Genomic DNA, 24,161 nt, shown 5'->3' with positions numbered 1-24,161 from the left:
GAGCGGAGTTACATCTTGTGTGGATGACTTCGACTATTTCGGTGGTGATTATTTCTTTGGTCAGGGTTTGTTCGTCCTCTGTGCCCACTGTTGCAGTAGTAAGTAGTCGATTCAGGTGTAATTTGACCGTTTGTCTGTGGACTTTGTCAAAGAGATTGTCATTGGGAAAGGAGTAGACCTCCTGCAGTAGCTGTTTGAAGATGGTGGCCTGTTCACGTTTGTCTGCTGTTAGTTTGTTGTTTGTTATTAGGGTGAGTTCAGTTGTTTGTCATTGTCCTGTTACTGTCCTGAATTTTTCCCAGAATTTGCCTCCACTCCTGTAGTCTAGTTGTCTGCATGTGTTGTCCCACTGTGTTTGTCTGTATGTTGATATTATGTTTTTGACTCTGTTGTTTAGTCTGTTCCATAGTCGTCTTAGGTCTGGGTTGTTGGTACGTCTTATCTCTCTTTCTTTTGTTGGATTAACTATAGGGCCTCACAGGGAATGGTTGGTCTCCAGTTATTTATGGTTTTAGTCGGGATCGCCTCATCGGTGGCTCGTTCGTTTGCGTCTTCGAGGCGTCTGGTCACTAACGGTAGGTCGTTATCGTCAGCGATGCTTACTGGGAAGTTTAGGTGGCCTGTGAGGACTTCACCGTACCTTTCACAGTTAGCATTTGAGTAGTTGCAGACGGTGCGTCTAGTGGGAGGAGGGTCTGTGGGGTTGAGTGCCTCTGTGGAGAAGGTGAGTGGTATGTGGTCGCTCGTAATTGGATTGCCAATCTTTGGGGAGGTGATGGTGTCCGTCAGTGTGGGGCTAAACAGGTTGCAGTCAGGGACTGACTGTCCGTTGTGCCCAATGAAGGTGTATTCATAGATGAGAAGGCAGCTAAAATATGCTCGCTATTTTTTATATACTGTATTTAGCATATTTCGTGACAGTACCTATTCCGTGAACTGTTTATGAGACGATATTTGTCTTTTTGTGTTGGCTTCAGTCGTCTAGTGAAAGTATGATTTCACATTGCAGTTTCGTCAGCTGCAGAAATGACCTGGTTCAATGCGTTTGCATCATTTTTGGTGCTTCAGATACCATTTCTTCGAATGTGGTTTCTTCTTGAAGTTAGTATAAAAAAAGTAGTAACATTATTCATTTTTGCTGTTCACTAGCAAATTATTACGGCGGCGACCTGCACATTGTTCCACCGTCAACACGCACTGAGAGTTCACTGCCGACTGACTACGGTCAAAGACGACTCCAGCGTCAAAGACATTTTACACAACACACAAGCTTCCACTTGTAACCAGTCTTTTTGATATTCTTCGTCACATCTACTAATATTAATCGATATGCTGTCACTCTCAAACATATAAGCAAATTAGCATTAAATAAGGCAAATCACAATTCACAACAAAAAAATATTCTGTCAAAATTATAGGAAAACATTTACAACCTCCCTCACAAGATTTGGTATCAACAGATACGGTAGAAAATAACACATCTCCCAGATCCATTACACGGTCTAGTGGTTGCGTTGCTAGGATGTCAAAGAGTGTGCATCCGTTCTGGTTCTCTATCCTGTCTGGCATTGAGGTCGGCTAGGAGGATGAATTTGTCCAAGGTTTGTTGCGATTGGTGTGGGAGGGGACTGTGTAAGCATGCCACTGTGATCGTTCGTCTGTTAGTTCCCCTGATTTTAACCGTTATCGCCTCTAGGTTTTGGAATGCTGGGGGAAGGGGGATTTCGGTGGCGGGTATCGTGTTTTAGGATGTAGAGAGCTAAACCTCCCCAACCGTCAGCCCTGGGCGTATTTTTAGCTTCTTTAGCTCCACTTGTAGGTTTTCTACGGTAAACCTGTAAGGGAGCCCTCTCGTGACTAAATCGATCGTTTCCACGGGTTCAGTGGAGTAGGTGAAGTATTCTAGCTTTTTCTCCTTCAATTCTCCTACGACCCAAGTGAAATCGTGTAGCGTTCTGGTATAGAGGCGATATACCTCATTGCGTGCTACTTTGAACAGGGTTGGATCGTTGGTGAGTTCACGTAGCTCAATGTACAGCTTCTTGTACTTGATCGTGATGGGGGGAGGCGTCCTGGACTTGCTGGGTGCCCTTGCAGCCAGCGGCATATTGCCGTTCGTCTGCTCGCCGGTGTCCAGTGCTTGGAAGAAATTCCTTAGTGGGAGCGGGTCGGCGGTCACGATGTGCCTGGGTGGCGCCGTTCTGGTGGCATTTGTGGAAAGTTTAATTGCCGAGTTATTTTAAAAGATATCAGAATAATTCAAAAACCAGTGTGCTCAGCATGAAATGAACTTCAGGCATATTTTTTTTTAAAATTTTCTATCATGCAAAAGAGTCACTCACTCTCTTTTTGTAAAGACTGAAAAAATATATAGATCTTCACTTTTTAAAGCCTTCAATTTTCATGAAGGAAGAGAGACTCACTAATAATATGCTATCTCTGTGTTGTGTACTTACACAACTACCTGCAGTAAAAGTTGCAGTCCTTAGAACTCACTCCTGTTTTTTCTAGAGCTTTTCAGAAATGGCCAAAACCCTTCTAACGTCAATTTTCGCAGGTCAATATCTAAAAAGGGACTGAATGAAAACAAGTTAATATTTTACAGAATGTTCTTTATTCTCATGGGAATAACTCACAAAAAAATTATGACTGAGACTCAACTACATTGAGAGTAATAGAGCAGCAAATTTCAGCAAAAAACGCTACCCCACTATATGCTCGTGCAGAGCCAAGTTAGCAAACAAGGGCTTGAAATTATTACAGTCGACATTGGTCAAATGATGTTTAAATCATTACATACAATAATTGATCAAGTAGTTCTACTTTTAAATATCAGTATGCAGAGATAAAAGATTGGTAAGAGTTCTAATTCTTAAAATTAACGGTACATTTGTTGTACTACACTTGCGTACAGTATACACATAATGTTTCTCCATGTATACAGATTTAAAACTTCAGTTGTAACTACTTGCCAGCAGCAATTTTCATTAGGGAGTTAAACAAACGCGATATTTCATTGCATAGTGTCAGTTATGTTGTGTGTTCTACCAGACACTGTTGTGAGTTCCAGTGGAGTCAGCTTTTGTACTATTTTATTTACAGGCACCCAAGCAGTGTCATTTTTGGAAAGTTGAAAGGCAGTTCTTGGAGCAGAAGGGTGAAAGAAATGCACTAAAACATCATTGTTATCTTCACTTTTCTCTTCAATTTTTCCAAGCCACCACTTCTCATCATACATACAAACAACAAAATCATTATTTGTAAAAGATGATACATTTGTAAAAAGTATTGAAGTTTGATTATCATCAGAGTTGGAGCGTTTGGAAGTAACAGAACATCTTATTTGATTGTCACTTATGGGAACATATCTGTGACAGCTTCTTGTTCATTTCAATGGTAAACAACAATCAAATCTCTGTCAGCTTTGTTTTGATTTGTTCAATTTCAGTTGAAGAAACAAATATATATCTAATTCCAGTAATATTCTGTTGACAGTATTTGAACAAATCGTGTGGAGCCAGGATCTGTTCTGTGTAAAGTCTTTGAAGGGAAGCTCGTGCAACTTCTCTTTTTGTTGTTCTGCCTATCCCATCGCAAGAATTCTTTCCCTGTGATGAGGCAAAGAAATTCCACTCTGCTAGTAAACCAAAATCATTTTTGTGTTGGCAGATATTAATGAAGTTTTTCTTATTTTTGTACTGGCTGCTTGTGCCATCACTAAAGTAGCTTATCTTTTCAACATTACGTATGATATTCTTAATTTCTCTAATGAGGTGATGTTGAAATCCATACATAGTAGAATAGAATAGAATAGAATCTTTATTGTCACATGACATGTTATATACAATCATTCGATTGAAACATTGGTGATTCGTCAGTGAATAATTCTATGCCTACCTAAGTATACCTACAACAACCTACAACTAGATACATTAAAATAATGCATTGTGGATGCTCCCACAAGCACATAACAACATAAAAAGATAATTACATGTTAGAGTTCTTCCTTTTTCTTAACATTTCCACAGTGGTTTGAAATCATTCTTTTAAAGTATTTATCATGTTTGTTTCTGGAGTTTATAAATATAGACATACTCCAAAGACCACATACTTTCTTAATAGTAGTATATATGTTTACATCTAGATATTTAGATACATAGTTTATAAGTATGGACACATATAAAAAGAACATATACCTCCATTAAAAGGGAACATAAGCATACACATCGAACATAATGTAGAACAAACAGGAAAACCAAGCACATGAATATCTCCTACTTGCCTTCCTCGTTTATAAAATCATCCACACTGTAGTAGCATTTGCTTTTTAAATATTTTTCAATGTTTGCACAAGTAGATTCTAGCTTGCAGTCCTTCAACTTTGAACGGATTTTATTGCCAAGCTTCAAAGCCATATAATATGGCGTATTTTCAAATAATGTTAACCTGTGGCAAGGTAACATGTAATCTTGTTTGTGCCTTGTTTCATAAGAATGTGAAAATGAGTTTCCCTCAAAAAGATGTGGGTTTTTTAAACCAAAGAGAAGTGTTTCGTATATAAACATGGAAGGAACTGTCAGTAAGTCAAGGCTTGCAAATAAGGGTTTGCATGATTGTCTATTGTTTGTTCCAATCATAGCTCTGATGATTTTTTTCTGTAGCTTGAACACTCTGAGGAGGCTTCCTTTTTCAACTCCCCAAAAAAATTATCCCATATCTTACAACTGATATAAAATATGCATAATACACAATTTTCCTAACACTTAAGTCAGTTACTTTGTTCAGAACCCTCATTGCGTAAACAAAACTATTTAACCGTTTCAATAAGCAATCCACATGATTAGTCCATGTCAAGTTTTTATTTATGGTCACTCCCAGAAATTTGACAGAATCTGCAGTTATCAGTTCTCTCCCTTCATAACGTAACTTTGTTACATATTCAACAGTTTTTTTGGTCCTGAATTGTACAATTTGTGTTTTTGTTAAGTTTAGTTTCATAGCTTTATTATTTATCCAACTTTCTAGTTCTTGAAGAGTCTGTTTTGTTTTCTGTGCTAATTCTTCAGTGTTTTTGCAGCAGAGTACTGCTGTTGAGTCATCTGCAAACAGAATCGTATCTGAAGTTACCTTACCTGGCATGTCATTTATATAATATAGAAATAGTAACGGGCCTAGTATGGACCCCTGGGGGACTCCTGCTTGTATTTCCTTCCAACTAGAGCAATCTTTCTTACCCTTATCTTGTATAACTACTCTCAGTTTCCTATTTTTGAAATACGACTTGAACCAATTTAAAGATTTTTCATGGAAGCCATAAGAAGCTAATTTGAGGAGCAGCTGCTTATGGTTTACCATATGAAATGCTTTACTCAGGTCACAGAAGATACCGGATACACTCTCCTTGTTATCGAGGCATTTGCTTATTTTAGTGATTAGTTCATTAATAGCATGCACAGTGCTTCGGCCCTTCCTGAATCCATACTGATTATTAAGAATAATGTTATGTTTTTTGTTATATTTCTCTAGTTGGTTACAAACTACTCGCTCAAATATTTTAGAAATAATTGGTAATATTGATACTGGGCGAAAATTTCCTATCTCCTCTTGTCTGCCCTTTTTGTGAATAGGTCGAACTTCTGCATACTTCAGCCTATCCGGAAAGCAGCCCTCATCAAACGATTGATTTATTATGTGACAGAGTTGGGGTGCAATATTATCACATCCCGCCTTTATTATTTTTGTTGGGACTTCATCCCAGCCCACAGATTTGAGATTTTTTAGGGCTTTTATAATGTTAGCCACCTCGTAGCAGGATACCTTAGTGAATTTAAATTCTACTGATCTGTGTTGCATTATATTGGGACTTACATGTGGAGGAGGGAGTTTGTCAATTTTGTTAGAATTTATGAAATACCTGTTGAATTCTTCACAAATATGTCTGGAGTTTGTAATCATTTCCCCATCTATTTCTAATTTATGACTAAAACTTCTTGTTTTTTCTGCACCTATTTCACTCCTGACAATTTGCCATACAGCTTTTGATTTATTTGTGGCATCTGATATGTACTTACTGTTCGCCATTTGTTTTGCTTGTTTAACTACTCTACCAAATATCCTTTTGTATTTGTTTACATAGCTGACAAACTCTGCATCATGGCTGTTCTTTGCTTGCATGTGCAGTTTCCTCTTTCTAATACTAGATATCCTGATGCCTTCAGTTATCCATGAGTTATTTTTACAGTTTTTGTCACGTGCTGTTATGAAGGGGAAGCATTCATTGAAAACACTCATGAATTCTGATACAAAAGCATTGTAGTTTGTATTTACTGAGTTCTGCTTGCTGAAAGACCAGGATGTTTCATTTAGCCTTGATACAAATGTATTCACATTGTGTTGGCTAAAGTTCCTGACTCGTTTCACTGTTACAGTTTTTTCTAAATTTGGCAATGAGAGAAAAAGGGCTGAATGGTCAGATATACCTAATTCTATGATGAACTTTTCTGTAGTACCATAGTTGATGCTGCTCACTATATTATCTATACATGTTGCAGAAGATGCTGTTATTCTAGTGTACTCACTAAAGTTTAATGTTAAGCCATTTGTAGATAACATGTTCTTCAGAGACATGGCAAACCTGTTATCAGCCCTTACATTTATGTTGAAGTGAGCACAAATTATGACCTTTTTACATAACTTTTCTACCTTCAATCTATATAACAAGATTTCAAGTATGTCTAAAAATGCACATGTAGCGGAATAGTCAGGGATATGATATATACTAATAATTAATATGCCGTATTCCAAAAGTTCAATGCAGCAGCTTTCAAATAATAGTTCCTCGTTCAAGCAATTAAAAGTCTGCCTGACTTCAAAGCTTAGTGATTCTTCTACTAGAATGCACGATCCTCCAAAACCGTTTTTTCTACAAAAACTCGCTGCTAAATTGTAACCTGAAAGTGAATTTATCAAGTTTATATTTTCACTTTGAAGCCAGTGCTCGTTTAAGCATATAACTTTTACAGTACCTGTGTTCTCCAAAAATACTTCTAGTTCATACAATTTGTTCATCATTCCTACTGATAGACCGCCTATATTAAGATGCATTATGAAATTATTACGTTTTAAATCAATCAGAGAATCATCGAATGTGGCACCTGCGTGGGTCTTTAATTCTAAATTGCATTCCTTTATTGTGTTACTCGTGGACCAAATTCCATGGGAACTGGTCCACTCTGTTAGTTTCCCTGTGAAGGATCCCCCAGCACAATAACAGGCTTACTTCTACTTTCGTTTATGAGAGAGACCTCTTCAAGAGCATTGTTTATGTTAAAAGCTAGCATCCTTTTACCGTATTTGTTGAGATGCATTCCATGGTAAGTGAAACAGTTTCTTTCATAGTTACTAATGTCTATCACCTTAACATTTACAAACTTGGCGCAGAATTTTTTCATCTTTAAATTAGTAAGTCTAATTTCTTTGTTTACGCACGACCAGTCTGGTAAGTCATACCTTAGTGGCAATGTTGTTACGATGATATTGGTGAAGTACAGGAACCGCAGCACTCTAAACAGCTTCTTGATAAAGGCACTAGCTTCGTCCCTATAGACGTTGTTAGCATCCCCTATGAGCACAGCACAATCAGTACTTGTGAAATCAGAACATTCTTCGTTAACACTCACCGTTACGCTATCGAAATTTGCTCCCGGTTTTACAATGCCAGAAACTTGAACACTGTCATTCACGTTGTTCATCAATAATTCCGGAATGTTTTGTGTATCACCGACACGCTTAAGACAAGATCACGTAAAATCGTCAGTTACAAATTTTATGCTTATTTTGGAACATTTCTCATGAAACCAACGGCGACAGTTGATACACTGGATACCCTTTAATACTTTCTTGTCACAAATCTTGCAGTTGTTTGCACTTTTAAGTTCGTGTTTACTGGAGCAGATTTTTGTTGTGCGTGCGTGCGGTGCACCAATTGCGACGGATTATACATTGCTGCTGCAATGCAATTTCTTTTATAATTTTTGTTCACCTACCTCTTTACAGCGGTAGATCTTCGCACGTAAACTCCTGACTGCAGCTACTTAAGAGATCACAGAAAAGCAGTGTGTGAGGAATCTGTAACCTCATAGCTAAACTGTAACCTCATAGCTACACACCGGAGGCCGCTATAAGTAAAATTTGCTGAAAATTTTCTATGTACTGTAAAGAAATGATTCGGAAAGGGTAGTCACTCATACTTTAAACGTGAAGTTCAAATTTAAACCTTCAATAGATCTTTATTGCCATTAAGCAAGATCATCAGCCCACATTTACGAAAACTACTAAAGTTTCTGCTCACAGTTATCACCATACCTAAAACAGCCAGAACTTTTACCTTACCAAATCCGCAACCAATTACTTGTAACACAGTCAATGATTGTCCAATTACTTCTGCACACGATATTCAGTGGTTGTCTATAGTAAAAGTTTATGCTCGCCATAAAATACTCAGTAAGAATATACTCAGTACCATCACGCTATATAATTCAAAGTTCAATCGCGATTTTCGTCGGAACGAATTATCACAACACTCTTAAAGTTTTCATAAACAGTTTCTGGGCGCTACCAGATACCATTAACACTGGACCATAATGTGGAAGTCATCCCAAGACTTCATCTTACACATGTGAAAAGTCACATCCAGCATAACCGCCACCAATCAAAGCTAGCTTACGACTCCCTTCTCACTCTCCCACACTCAAAACTATATCTCCTCACTAGGCGGCCAACCGTCTCGCTTCTCATTGCCTGTCAGCACTTACGACCAATGAGAACTCACTTCTAGGGTGCGGCATGTGCCAAAATCTAGCAAGCACCAACCACTTCTCTAGGCTCATTGACGTCATCAAATTAAGTAACACAAAACTCTCTAATTAAATAAACAAAACAAAATGAACTTTAAGCTTTACTCTACATCTGGAAATTTATTATGTAGTCGCGAATGTTCTGGCTGTCTTTTACATAAGCATACATATTTGGACATCCGACATTCACTGGTAGGGGAACCACTAGTGGATTTGTTCCCACGTTACAGAATTGGAACACTTGCCAGTTCCTGTAGAGAATTACATGAATGATTCTTAATAATGCCGAACGTCCCACATACTCTCACGCACGCATTCTCATTCACACCTACCCTAACACACAATACACATATTTACTTAGAATTCTTGAAATTATTATGATAGAAAAGTCACAGAGGTTTTCTGAAACTGAAAACTTTCCAAATTTATATATGAACACTGAAAGTGTTTTCAGATCATCGTACATAGTCACTGAAGGTGAACTATTACATCACTGTATTTATTTAAATTCTTGACTGTAGGAAAATTACGTTTTTTTTATGAATTTTTACTATCTTCCAAAATACAACTATTTTTGATCTCAGACTTTGACATGTTGTTTGTTTTCATAACAGAAGGATGTACATCAGATATGACGTTCCTCAGAATATTTCTTTATTAGTTATTAATATTTTTAGTTTCGTATAACATAAGTGACCTGCCAGCGCTACTCCACTGCTTTCACAAACGCAGCTGCAGCAGATGGTCATGACGTCAGTCTGCAGGGCACAACTCGTCCGTTACTGACTGTATAATACTCTACCGGCTTACATTGCAGACCACATACATTCTGAAGTAAAGATTTTAATAGACAAATGGGCGATCGCGCACTAGTTGCGACGCCACAGTGGCATTATGTTCTAGGTGGTCACTAATTACACAAATAGATTTGCAACACACGTCTTCCTTTTTAAAGTAGATGACAAACGGATGCAGTGTCACTTGTGCATTAGTCCAGTGAAAACTTTGAATTTCATCCTGTACTGTAAATGTATAGTTTTTTGCAAAATCACCAATCACTAAACAGTGGGTTTGTTTCAGGTTTTCTTTCGTTTCCTTAAAATATTGAGCTTGAGCTTTTGAGATAAAGTGATGGGATTTTAAAAGCAGCAGCTTATTGACAAGAGACTGTAAAAATTCCTCACTGGGCATTACCTGTGTAATAAGCTCAACTCTTATCAGTTTGTACCCATTGTTTGAGAACTACTTCATCAGGCAAGATGTCAAGTTCATTTTTTTTAATATCAAGTAGGGTATCTGGTCGAGGACATCCTGCACATACGTCAAGCATACATTTTTCGTTATCAATATCACATACCATGAAAGCTATCAGGTCTTTATAATTTGCATTAAGCTTTGCTCCTTCCATCATAAGCTTTGTGTTTTGATAATGCTTGCAAACGCATGCAGTATGAGTTCCTGATGAACCCGGAGGAACACACCACTTTGGTCGTAGAACACAAAACATAGAGTGGCCAATTTTGTTATCTGGGTATTTTTGTTTATAGAGGCTGTAGGGCTCTTTCAGAGACAGAATAATTAACCTTTTCTGCTTCTGCACCTTAACATTGTCAATCACAGTTGAAACACATTCCCTTTTTACCAGGACGTATGTGGCTATTGTCATCATCCTCGTAAAATTCTTTAACATTATTAACAACTACTTCACTTATTTTGTTGGTACCTCGTCTCTTCGAAAGTTATGGTAAGATACCTTGATCCATAACTAGCTGCCTAGTTAACTTCACCATGTATTCAGATGCACCAAATTCCTCGATTATTTTTTTCTTTGGCCATGGTCTTGGCAAGAGGCTAATTATCTTAATCTTGTCATCTTTACTGGAAACTTTGAATTTTTCTTTCATTTTGGTAATAAGTATATCATACTCACTTTGTACATTTTCTGTACTATTTCCAGTCTGAGCATCTAAGTCATTATGCAAAGATTCTTCCAATTTTCGCTTGTCAGCACTTGTAATTTTATCAGTTCTTCTTTGTAAAGCTGATAGTCGCTGGTCTTTGTTGAGCTTTGGAATTATCTCCTTTATGTAAAATAACAAAGTTTCACAGATTGATTCTACTTGATGGAAAGGATCATCCTCAACCAATTCAAAAGGCCCAGGAAGAAATTCAGGATCATTCTCAACACTAATTGTGACTTTTTCACCTGGTTTATTTACAGATATTCTTGATGCGCAAGTTGGGCATAGAGCTTGTTCAGGAATTAGGTTAATATCCACATTTTTTTTGTTTAGGTGTTCAAGTAATAGGTGTTCACTTATTAGTTCACCCACAAAACAACTCATTTCAATACTTGAAAAATTTACTATTCTTGAAAACAGTTGAAGATGGGAGACTTCAGTTCCACACTTACAAAACTCTTATGCACTTGTTTATTGTCTTGGATCCTGCAAAGAAAGTAATATGAAAAGTAACTCCAATGGAATTCTCAAAGTGTATGGTAGAACACACAGCATAACTGATAAACTATGCAATGAAATATCGTGTTTGTTTAACTCCCTAATGAAAATTGCAGCTGGCAAGTAGTTACAACTGAAATTTTAAATCTGTATACATAGAAACATTATTATGAGTATACTGTACGCAAGTGTAGTACAACAAATGTACCGTTAATTTTAAGAATTAGAATTCTTACCAATTGTTATTTAAAAGTAGAAATATTTGATCATTTATTGTATGTAATGATTTAAACATCATTTGACCAATGTCAACTGTAATAATTTCAAGCCCTTGTTTGCTAACTTGGCTCTGCACGAGCATATAGTGGGGTAGCGTTTTTTACTGAAATTTGCTGCTCTATTACTCTCAATGTAGTTGAGTCTCAGTCATAATTTTTTTGTGAGGTATTCCCATGAGAATAAAGAACATTATGTAAAATTTTAACTTGTTTTCATTCAGTCCCTTTTTAGATATTGAACTGCGAAAATTGACGTTAGAAGGGTTTTGGCCATTTCTGAAAAGCTCTAGAAAAAACAGGAGTGAGTTCTAAGGACTGCAACTTTTACTGCAGGTAGTTATGTAAGTACACAACACAGAGATAGCATATTATTAGTGAGTCTCTCTTCCTTCATTAAAATTGAAGGCCTTAAAAAGTGAAGATCGATATATTTTTTCAGTCTTTACAGAAAGAGAGTGAGTGACTCTTTTGCATGATAGAAAATTTTTTAAAAAATATGCCTGAAGTTCATTTCATGCTGAGCACATTGGTTTTTGAATTATTCTGATAACTTTTAAAATAACATCGCAATTAAACTTTCCGCAAACGTCGATTCCCACTAAAATTTGCCCAACCACCATTGCAAAAACGGCTGCCAGAAAAAAACTATGACTTATAAAAATTTTTTAAACAGTGTTTTGTGAATGTCTGTCTATAGGGAAGTCGTAACAAAAAAATCAAGAAAATTAAAAATGTTGAGCAACATTGCCTGGGTGATTTGAGATGGATTGACCCTGAACAATTCCCATATCAACCGTGCTAAGTGTACTGCAGATTGTGCTGACAGTCTGCAGCCACGTAGGAAGAAGTTGCAGCAAGCTGCAGGACCTGCAAGTCCAAAGACTCTTACACGACACAATTTTGCTTTCCATACAGGTTGTGTGGTAGATGCTGCAGGTTCTTCAGTGCCGACCTCTTCTTCTTAGTCTTCCTTTTCTTCTCGGCGTTCTTCGTAGAGGAGATGAGAGCTGGGGTAGGCCTCTCGTCAGCACCTGAGCTGTAGCTCACTCACTTACTTTTCCTTACGAGCAGTCCTATGCTCGTGGTATGGCAGGGTGAGCATCTAGCGCTATTCCTGCAGAACATGACTTATAGCATTTAGGGACCTGACTTAATTTTGAACCAGCCTTTTGTATGCATGGAATCCTTTGACTGTTAAGAAATTTTAGGCTTGCAACAGGTCAGGCCAATGTGTGGTCGGCCTGCGGTGGATATTGTTTGTGGCCCAGTGCCTGTATGAGCCTGTTCTGTGACCTATTGGACTCTTGGTAGAACGGTGTTGCCGTTTGAGGAAATCTCTCCTTGAGCAGCGGGATTCTGGTCCGCTCGTGTAATTGGGCTGTTGGGTAGCGCCACGGCAACTGGAGGGTGAGCCAAAGTGCTCGGTTCTGAACCGTCTGGAGCTCGGCAATATGCATCTCGGCTGCATTGCCCCACACCACGGCTGCATACTCCTCCGTCCCCCTCCCTCCTCCCTCCCCCTCCCTCCCCCTCCCTCCCCCTCCCTCCCCCTCCCTCCTCCTCCCTCCCCCTCCCTCCTCCCTCCCCCTCCCTCCTCCCTCCCCCTCCCTCCTCCCTCCCCCTCCCTCCCTCTCCCCCTCCCTCTCCCTCCCCCTCCCACCCCTGTCCCCCCCTTCCACCCCTGTCCCCCCTCCCCTCCCACCATCTAAGCCTTGTTTATTGTTGTTGCATGTGGAACCTTGATTGGTAATTGAAGTCGGTTAAAAGGAATGGTATCATCTTCTTACAGGGTATGAAAGAGACATCTGCTGCTGCCAGATGTGTGAGGACAGTAGCTTTAGTGAGGCTGTTTTGCATAGCTATGATCTTTTGATGGGAAGGTATTCTAATCATAAGCCAATAAGCCATAATCAAAAATTTTCTGTTTTCTTAAAATCAACTGTGAGGAAGAAAGCAAAGCAACACATTGCTATATATGCAACTTTTGTAAGAAATTCTATATAAGGAGAAAGAATATGTATTAGGGGAAGCAATCTGTGTACTGATTTACTTGCCCTGCTATCATAGTTCAAACTGAGTGTGTGAAGGAAAACGGGACAACACAGTGTTTTGTTTCTTGTTGTCAGTTTTAACAGAAAGCCTGTACATTAAGGTGTCGGTCATTGGAAGATCATTTATGTATGTTATAAACAAGAGGGAATAGTACGGCCCCTATGGCACTCAATGTGTTCTGGACCCCCCCCCCCCCCCCACATATTCTGAAGTTATTTTCATCCTCAAGATAGAATCTGCCGATGTGAGCCTCTGGCGCAGTTTCTACTGTTTGAGTTAGAGCACCTGAACCTTTCCCGTCAGTCGATCTTTGTCCATCAGTGGCATAGATATAAGAAATAATTATGTATTTATCTATGACTACTACTATTATTAGAGGGACCCTCCCCTAGTAAGAATGAGAGGAGATGTTTTATCCCGGACTTTCGAGCCTCCCAGTCTTTTTTTAAACTTCCCCAACATATCCCTTTTTCCTCCCATAGGAGGGAACTAATGGTTTTGAAAACTAGGGTAGTTTGTAATTGGCAGTACTAAAAATTTCACGTTCTACAGGTAGGTACTGCCAAGGAAATCTGTCTCATAACCTGATAGTTTTCTCAAGTGAATTTTCCTTTAGATGCAATTTATCAACATTATTTCTCATTAGTTGTTATTGTATTCTACAAGTACACGAGTTTGTGCGAAAGAACTTGTACAGTGTAAAACAGTCTTTGATCACGAATTCAGCAGATTGTAACTTACAACAAGAGTGAATTGTGTTTGCCTTAGGTTTACATGTTATGTTTTTACACCTTTTGATAATGATAATTAAAAAACAGTCCACCACTTGGATCAGTGCAGTCTGCTCCTTGGAAGTCCACCTGCAATTCTGGAGTCTGAAGATGATCCTTAAAGATTGAAACTGGTCACTTCGATTAAAATAAATTTGTGATTAGGACTGGTTTTTAATTATCATATTAATATAAGATCACTGATAATGTTTTCAAAAAAATTTTGCCTTTTGACAATGCCTATCTTGGTTACAAGTTTGTTCGTGTTTTATAGATTATAAGAAGGTGATGTTTTTTCCACTTCTGCTGTATTTATTTTATTGTTACATAATGAGTCTCTGCTTTCTAGGACATTTTCAAATGACTTTCTGTATAAAAGAGAGCACACTACATTACCTCCACAAATAGAAACATGATATACGAATGTAACTTATTAAAACGATAATTACCTACCGTATAAAAATGTTCCATTTGCATTAATACTACATGGTCTTCAAATATATGTGTTCTGTTTGTTTTGGTTCACACACATGCTTTTTTGTTAATTTGACAGATTAACATTTTCATAAGATGCAAAATTTACTTAGATATTACTTTGACCAAAGAGTAAAGCTAATAATTTCAAATAACTGTGATTATGTGTGTAGTAGAACAAAGTTCATAAATAGGAAGAAATAAAAATTATGTGGACGTTTAAAGTAAAATTAAAAATTGTAAAATATAAGGTGAGAAGGGGCATTTATTATATAAACAAATTTTGATTGGGCATTAGCAGAATTTAGCAGAAGGCGTCAAGAAAGTTTCTGTTTTATATACCAATTTCTTCATTAATTATTTTGTCTGGTTGACTTTTTAAATGTTTAGGATCACAGACATATCTGGTGACGATCGTGTAGACCAAAAGTGGCCAAAAACAAGAAAATTTTTGTGATCAAAGTTTTATATTCTTCAAGTTTCATACATCAAGTTCCAGTGTCCTTCACTGTCGTTGCCAAATTTCCTTGTTATAGAAAGGTCATGTGGTGACAAATTTCTCCTGTATGTTTGTTCAATGTGTTTCATGATTGCTCCATAGCATAGAAGAGAACATGATTCCAAGAACATCATGGACACAAATTGACTGTAGTGCTTCCAACATGCCATTGTCGGTTTTTTTTATGAGGTAAGGGGTGCCAGCTTGAAGTATGTCTGTGAGAAATGGCTGTAAACATGTTAATAGCCTCTTTCATCTCTGCTTGCTGATGTCAGCAAACTAACATATTTGTGTTACTTATATTTTTCTGTGCATATAATAGCTGGTGATCCCAACTAAAGTGGGCAGAAAAGAGCTGATCGAATTGTGTGCAGGGCTAATGTAAAACAGCCTTGCCAGTGTGTCTTTTCGTAAAAGTCATATTGTACCTGTAACTGGTATTAATACATATATATTAATTCTTTTGGACTGTGTGTTGTTGCAAACTGTAAGCTTTAATCTGCTCTGATATTGTACTTGAAAATAGAAGTACACACACACAAAATTTCAAGCTTTTGCAACCCAAGGATGCTTCATCAAGAAAGAGGGAAGAAGAGGGAAGGACAAAAGGATGTGGGTTTTAAGGGAGAGGGTAAGGAGTCATTCCAATCCCGGGAGCGGAAAGACTTACCTTAGGGGGACAAAAGAACAGGTATACACGCACACGCGCACACACATCCAGACATATACTGTCACAGGCAGACATGATTTACATATGTTGGGTTACGAAAGCTTGACATTTTGTGTGTGTGTTTGTGTGTTTTTTATTCTCTATCAACAAGCCAACACTTTCTCGTTTGGTGTGTTACAGCATCTTTGTTTTTATACATATTTTTCCCATGTGGAATGTTTCCTTCTATTATATTCATATCATTGAGAAGTACCATATTATTTTGGCACAGAATAGCAATGTGTGGAACTGAATTAATAAAACCACACACCCATTTGTTTTAACTCTTCCCACATTAAAGTTAAAAATGGTGATCTCAGAAACTTCCATGTCAGTAACCTGTGCTACCCAAATATATTATGAGAAGGTTGTGTCCCACAGGTTGTAAACATTTGAAAAATGCCACGATTTGCCAACGAGAACTGTTCTTAAAATTTCTTCATCGACCAACTAGTTTCACTCCACAGACAATCATCAGATTCCTAACAGTATTTACATCATCACAGTAGACCATATAATCAATGTCGCCAAAATAATAAAATCTGTGAATTTGTCGCTGTTCTCAAATAGTAAAAGACTGCATCATCAGTCGTAAACTTGTGCCAAACAGTACTCTCAGTAATATTATATAAACAGCCAGCATTAACATCACAAACATAGACATTCTACATTTTATCAGCTACTCTTGGCAGTGAACCTGGACATTTTTCCTTGCTATCCAGTTATTACAGTTACATGCAAACTAATAATATTTCTCATAAAAGGATCCTTAATATAAAAATAACCCAAAATGTAAAATATGTAAAAAAAATAGTGAAACAATTTTTATATTAATTGTTGATTAATCTTAAGAATTCTGTTAAACAAATAATGTATTTCTGAAAAAACTGCGTGTGCATTGTCATATTTGACATTGAATGAATTGTTATTGTTTCTGATAAATGTAACTATGGATTCCTCGGAGATAATTGTTACGTTCATTTTGGCACAGTTAAGTGACTTAAAGTAATCTACTGTTATGCAAATTATTCTACGGACAATACAAATTATAGTCTGAACCAAAATGTGTGTATTACGTAACCAAATTGTACGTCAAAAAGATAACACAGAATTATATTTTTATCTGAAGATGAATTTTCTTTCCCCATTCGTGATTTTAATTCTATTGTTCCTCAGTACGGAGTAGCTCACATAGCTGAACCAAAACAAATATAATATTTACAGCACTGCAAAGTGTGACTGACTTAAGTATCCACTCTGTTGTAATTTTAATTTTGTTTGTTAAAAAATAAAACATTATGCAAATCTTAATCACATTTGTGTATCATTTATTTCCTAAATATCTCATTACCACACAAAATATATGACATTCATATGGCTAGTTGCAGATTATGTTTGGCATTGCTTTGTTGTCTGTTAAGAGAATAATTCATGTGCTGTTGGCAAGACAAAAAAGGATAGGTGAGTAGGAAAGAGAAGACTGCGAAGCATGGACTGCAGTTGTGCGCCTCCCTGAATGTCCAAAAAAAAAGTAAAAGACAAAAAAATTGTAAGGCTTTGCATAATGGACAGTGGCAGCAACCAATAAAGAGACAAATTATTTGCGGTGTATACAGGGTGTTACAAAAAGGTATGGCCAAACTTTCAGGAAACATTCCTCACACACAAATAAAGAAAAGATGTTATGTGGACATGTGCCTGGAAACGTTTAATTTCCATGTTAGGGCTCATTTTAGTTTCGTCAGTATGTTCTTCCACAGTATGCTCAATGGAGCACCTTATCATGATTTCATACGGGATACTCTACCTGTGCTGCTATAACGTGTGCCTTTACAAGTACAACACAACATGTTGTTCATGCACGGTGGAGGTCCTGCACATTTCAGTCGAAGTGTTCGTACGTTGCTCAACAACAGATTCGGTGACTGACGGATTGGTGGAGGCGGACCTGCACACTCTCCCGACCTCAACCCTCTCGACTTTCATTTATGGCGGCATCTGGAAGCTCTCGTCTACGCAACCCCGGTACCAAATGTAGAGACTCTTCATGCTCGTATTGTTGACGGCTGTGATACGATACACCATTCTCCAGGGCTGCATCAGCGCCTCAGGGATTCTGTGCGACGGAGGGTGGATGCTCGTATCCTCGCTAACGGAGGGCATTTTGAACATTTCCTGTAACAAAGTGTCTGAAGTCACGCTGGTACGTTCTGTTCCTCTGTGTGTTTCTGTTCCACGATTAACGTGATTTGAAGAGAACTAACAAAATGAGCTCTAACGTGGGAAGTAAGCGTTTCCGGACACATGTCCACATAACATATTTTCTTCCTTTGTGTGTGAGGAATGTTTCCTGAAAGTTTGGCCGTACCTTTTTGTAGCACCCTGTATATGTTGCAAAATTTTACTCATTCAGAATTTTGCTTCAGCATCCTGTCGCTCGATGTTGAGAGAGAGAGAGAGAGAGAGAGAGAGAGAGAGAGAGAGAGAGAGAGAGAGAATGAAGGTAATACACATATATGAAGACAAAAGCTCACTGAACACTCAGCGTCTTTTGCCTGTGGTATTCGCTCATGTCACACAAAATAAAATAAATAAAAAACAATGAGGACTGAACTGTTGTGGAAGAATATGATAATATATTAAATCATAGTGAAATTAAACGTTACCTGTAATTGGACCAGCAGCAGTAGTACAAACACTAACGTGCAACTATTTTGTGTTACTGCTAGGCACCAGGGTGAGAGGGACCTACCTGTACTGATGACGAGATGAGATGCTTAAGAAAACAGTTGTCAAACCAGTTCCGGGATATTCCTCGTCATTAGCAAGTAGGCTAGCGGGGGATCCATCGTATGACAGACCAAACACTGCCTCAGTATGAGGTCCACTTATGATGGCAGCAGATAGTTCTTGTTTTTGCTCTAGAGTCATTTCTGTCACTTCCTGCTGCGCCTTTGTGCTAGCTGATTCTTCCGAGGGGAATTTTGGACCTTTAAGATACTTGATTTGTTATGTGCAGTGCCTCCTTTGCAAATATACACTGTCTGATCAAAAGCTTCTGGACACCTAGTAGTGGATGTTAATATACGGTGTGCCAGCCCTCTGCCTCTGGCAGCTCCCACTCTGCTACAGACAGTTTCAGAGAGGTTTCCAAATGCCTACGAAGGAACGGCAGCCCATTCTTCCTCGAGAGTCGAAACCGGTGATGTCGTACTCTGGCGTGTGGAACAAAATTGACTGTACATCTCGTCCCGTAGGTGGTGTTTTCAGTTCGGGCCGGGGCTCTGGAAAGGCCGGTCCATTTCGGAAATGTTATCGTCCACATACCGTTTCCGCACAGATGCTGCGTCAGGACGGGATGCATTTTCGTGCCGATACAAACGACATTTGCCTCGGAGCTGCTCTTCTACTGTACGCAGCACACGGTGCCGGAAAGTGTGTTCACATCCTTCTGCATTTAGCGGTTTCTTAAGAGCGATAAGGGGAGCACACTCTGACTGTGTAAAACACTCCCGTACGGTACCGTCACCTGTTCCTCTTCACTGTCAGCAATGCACACGGTGGCAGGTAACAGTCTACAGGCATTCACCAAATCCGTGCTCTTCTGTCAGATTCCCACAGTGTAGAGCACGACTGATCGTTCCAAATGACTCGTTTCGAGTCATCAAGTCAGCCTCCGTAGTGCAGCGGTAGCATTACTGCCCCGGCAGGGGACTGGGTGTCGTGTGTCCTTCGTCATCACTTTCATCATCACTGACAAGCAAGTCGCCGAAATGGCGTGAACTAAATAGACTTGCGATACCCTGAAGGGGATATCCCGGCCAATAAGTACCGTACGATCATTTCATTTCATTTCCAGTCATCCACCGTCCAGTGGCCTCCCGCTTTACACTACCTCGAGATTTTCGTAGCACCGACTACAGAAATGTTTTGCTTACAGATACTGATCGATCGTCGTACCCCATTTGTTTAACTCCCAGTGCCTCTGTGATCTGGACTGCTGGCAGCAGTTTGGAACTCGTGAGCGACGCCTTCTGCCGATTTCATGTGGCGTTTTTTACGACTGTCCTCCACGGTGCTCGGCATCCCCAGTCCGTACGTGAGGTCTGTCTGGTCTTTTTCGCAGGGCTGAAATGTCCCTGATGAATTTCTTAGTCCACAAATAGCACACATTTAAAGTCAGTAAGCTCTCCTGACTGACCCATTCTGCTGTTTATGCTTCTTTACTGACAACGCAATACTCTGGCAGATGTGAGTCTCGTGATGTTTAGTGGTCAATTCCACATAACGTAGGGGTGTCCTCATACACTATGTGATAAAAAGTATCTGGACACCCCCAAAAACAGACATTTTTCATATTAGATGCATTGTGCTGCCACCTGCTGCCTGTTACTCTGTATCAACGACCTCAGTTGTCATTAGACATGGTGATAGAGTGGAATGGAATGCTCTGCGGATCTCTCAGACTTCGAATGTGGTCAGGTAATTGTGTGTTACTTCTGTCATACGTATGTATGCGAGATTTTCCCCACTCCTGAACATTCCTAGGTCCACTGTTTCTGACGTGATAGTGAAGTGGAAACGTGAAGGGACACTACAGCACAAAATGGTACAGGTCGACCTCATCTGTTGACTTGACAGAGGATGTCGACAGTTGAAGAGAGTCGTAATGTGTAGTAGGCAGACATCTATCCAGACCGTCACACAGGAATTCCAAACTGAATCACGATCCACTGCAAGTACTATGACAGCTAGGCGGGAGGCGAAATAACTCTGGTTTTGTGGTCGAGCGTCTGCTCGTGAGCCACACGTCGTGCCGGTAAATTCCAAATGACTGGGTGTGAGGAGCATAAACATTGGACGATTGAACTGTGGAAAAATGATGTGTGGAGTGATGAATTACGGTACATAATGTGGCGATCCGATGGCAGGGTGTGGGTGTGGCGAATGCCCAGTACACGTCATCTGCCAGCGTGTGTAGTGCCAATAGTAAAATTCGGAGAGGGTGGTGTAATGGTGTGGCCGTGTCTTTCGTGGAGGAGGCTTGCACACCTTGTTTTGCGTGGCACTTCCACAGCACAGGCCTACATTGATGTATTACACACTTTCTTGCTTCTCACTGTTGAAGAGCAATCCGGGGATGAGGATTGCATCTTTCAACACGATCGAGCACCTGTCCATAATACACGGCCTGTGGCGGAGTTGTTACACGACAGTAACATCCCTGTAATGGACTGGCCTGCACAGAGTCCTGACATGAATCCTACAGAACACCTCTGGGATGTTTTGGAACGCCGACTTGGTGCAAGGCCTCACCGACCGACATCGATACCTCTCCTCAGTGCAGCGCTCCGTGAAGAATGGGCTGCCATTCCCCAAGAAATCTTCCAGCACCCAATTCAACATCCTGCGAGAGTGGAAGCTGTTATCAAAGCTAAGGGTGGGCCAACACCGCACTGAATTCCAGCATTACCTATAGACGGTGCCACAAACTTGTAAGTAATTTTCAGCCAGGTGTCCAGATACTTTTGATCATACAGTGTAGTGTAGATCTCCAGTTGTTTGGGGCACTGAAATAACTTCATGTGTTTGAGGAGTAGTGCTCAAATTAGTTGTGTCTCTGAAATATGCGATGCGCACTTATGCTATGAGATCTGCTTCAAAATATACCACACAAAAAAATTTTAAGCTTTTGAGTATTATCTGTGCAGAGTTATAACACTTAATCCAGCCAGCCAAAATTTCGATTCCTTCTTATTTTTATTGCTCCATTTTCTGACAATGTTTTCTGACTGTAGTCATATGTAACATACATTGATTGTAATGATAATTCCGGTCGTCCTGCTGTTAATTTTTCTTCTCTTTCTAGGCTGCCCAGTGATGAAATGAAATAGTGAAATTATTGCTTGAATTGTTCAAGGGAGGATGGCATAACTGCAGAAATGTCAAAATGGGAGATGATCACACCATAATAAGAATTTATGCTCTCTTATCAGAAATATGGAAAGCAGAAACAATTTCAAAGGCATGTAAGGAAGATATAATACCGATTATAGAGCAGAGGACTATATCTTCTGCCAGTTATGTACAAGGTATTATTCATCACTCTCTTAAACAGAGCGGAACAGCAAATGGATCATTTGACTGAAGAGTGTTGAACAGGCTTCAGGAAAGGCATATCGTGTTTTGAGCAGATTTGATGCCAAAGACTGTATAAAAGGATACCTCGAAGTACCAACACATTTGTCACCTTTGCAGGCTTCTGTGAATGTGTGTAACTCTGTTGACAGACAGACCATTTTGGACACTGTAGATGAGCTCAGAGTAGACAGGAAGACTAGAGATGTAATCTGCCACACTCTCACAGACACAACACCTCAAATGAAGTTTCTTGGTGAAATATCTGAGCCTTTTGTAGTATCATCAGGAGTGCAATAAGGAGACGGCTTCTCCCCATTTCTGTTTAACATAGTACCAGACAAAGAGAGTAAGAGAGAGAAATCAAGAGAATAAACATTGGTACAGAGAATCAAAGTGAAGTGCCTAGGTTTTACTGATGATCTATCTATCTTTACTAAGGCTGATGAAAAAACCGAGTATGCTGTAGAGAAGATACATGATATAGCATCAAATACGGTCCTCCAAATACCCCATGAAAAGGACTCAGTTGATGGAAAATTTACAAAAAATGTATCAGAATATCTCCACAACAAACAAAATGTGGGACAGTTTCTTATGTCTCTTCTTTTAAATATCTCAGAGAAATTATATTATCCTACAGTCTCTATTTAGAAAGAGCTACTTAACTCAAGAAAGCATGTAAAAATCACAGAATAACCGCAATAAACAAGTAATATCCCATAATACAAAAACTTTGGCATGAAAGCATTACACCTCAGAAACTACATCTCTAATAGATCACTCAAAGTTCATGAAGCTGAAAAGGAGGGATGAAAAATAGTCAGTAAAATTTTTGACCCCTTAATACAAAAGGCATATGCTACATAGACGAAAACACAGCAACAGAAAAGTCACACATACGAGGGTGGTCCCATAAGTACACAACAAACAAAGAAAACACAAAAATTGTGTAAAAAGAAAAGTATTTATTTCTCAACATAATGTCAGCTGTATACAACTTTCCCAGCGATGTTCAAGAAGTTCAATATCCTTTTTATAATGAGAACTGTCCAACTCCTCAAAATAGCCATTAACAGCCGACATCACGCCTTCATACCTTGAAATTCTTCAACCACCGAGCCATTTTTCTCAAGTCTGGGAACAAAAAATAATCCGAGGGGGCTAAATCTGGCGAATAGGGTGCATGAGGTAGCAATTCAAAATTTAATTCATTAATTTTGGCCATTGCAATAATGAACTTGGGAGCTGGTGCATTGTTCTGAAGAAACAATACTTTCTTCTTGGCCAAATGCAGCCATTTATGCTTGATTTGTTCACCCAGATGTTCCAATAAGTTCACATAACACTCGCTGTTGATAGTTTTACCTTTTTCAAGGTAGTCACTGAAAGTTATCCCACGCGCCTCCCCAAAAAACTGATGCCATGACCTTGCCTGCAGATGAAATGGTCTTCGCCTTCTTTCGAGTTGGTTGTGCAATTTGTGTCCATTGTTTCGATTGTTCTTTTGTCTCTTGAGTGAAGTGGTGGACCTATGTTTAATCCAGGGTTATGAAATATCACAAAAAATCAGCTTTGTTGCTGCAAAACTTTGCTAAACACTCAATTTAAACATCTAAACGACACTGTTTCTGCTCAAGTGTGAGCAGACGTGGCACAAATTGTGGATTTACTTCACCAATTCTGGAGTCTTCACCTCATTTGGTCAACCACTGCAATGCTCGTCTTGGCAGCTCGTATAACCTCATTTAAACTCAGCTATGCAATGTTTTACTGTGGTCAATGAAGGGGGCCAGACTCTCCCAAAGTAGAATCTAGCTCAGCGTTAATATTGGTTGCCCTGAAGCCTTAAAAATGCATCACTCAGTGATGACCAATTTCCTCCATTTTCACAAGTTCACTCACAGTGTTCACTACTGATGGCTGC

Source organism: Schistocerca gregaria, chromosome 11 (assembly GCF_023897955.1).
Source record: "Schistocerca gregaria isolate iqSchGreg1 chromosome 11, iqSchGreg1.2, whole genome shotgun sequence".
In the NCBI taxonomy this organism is placed as follows: domain Eukaryota; kingdom Metazoa; phylum Arthropoda; class Insecta; order Orthoptera; family Acrididae; genus Schistocerca; species Schistocerca gregaria.
The sequence above is the reverse complement of the archived record's forward strand: the minus strand, read 5'-3'. Positions refer to the sequence as shown.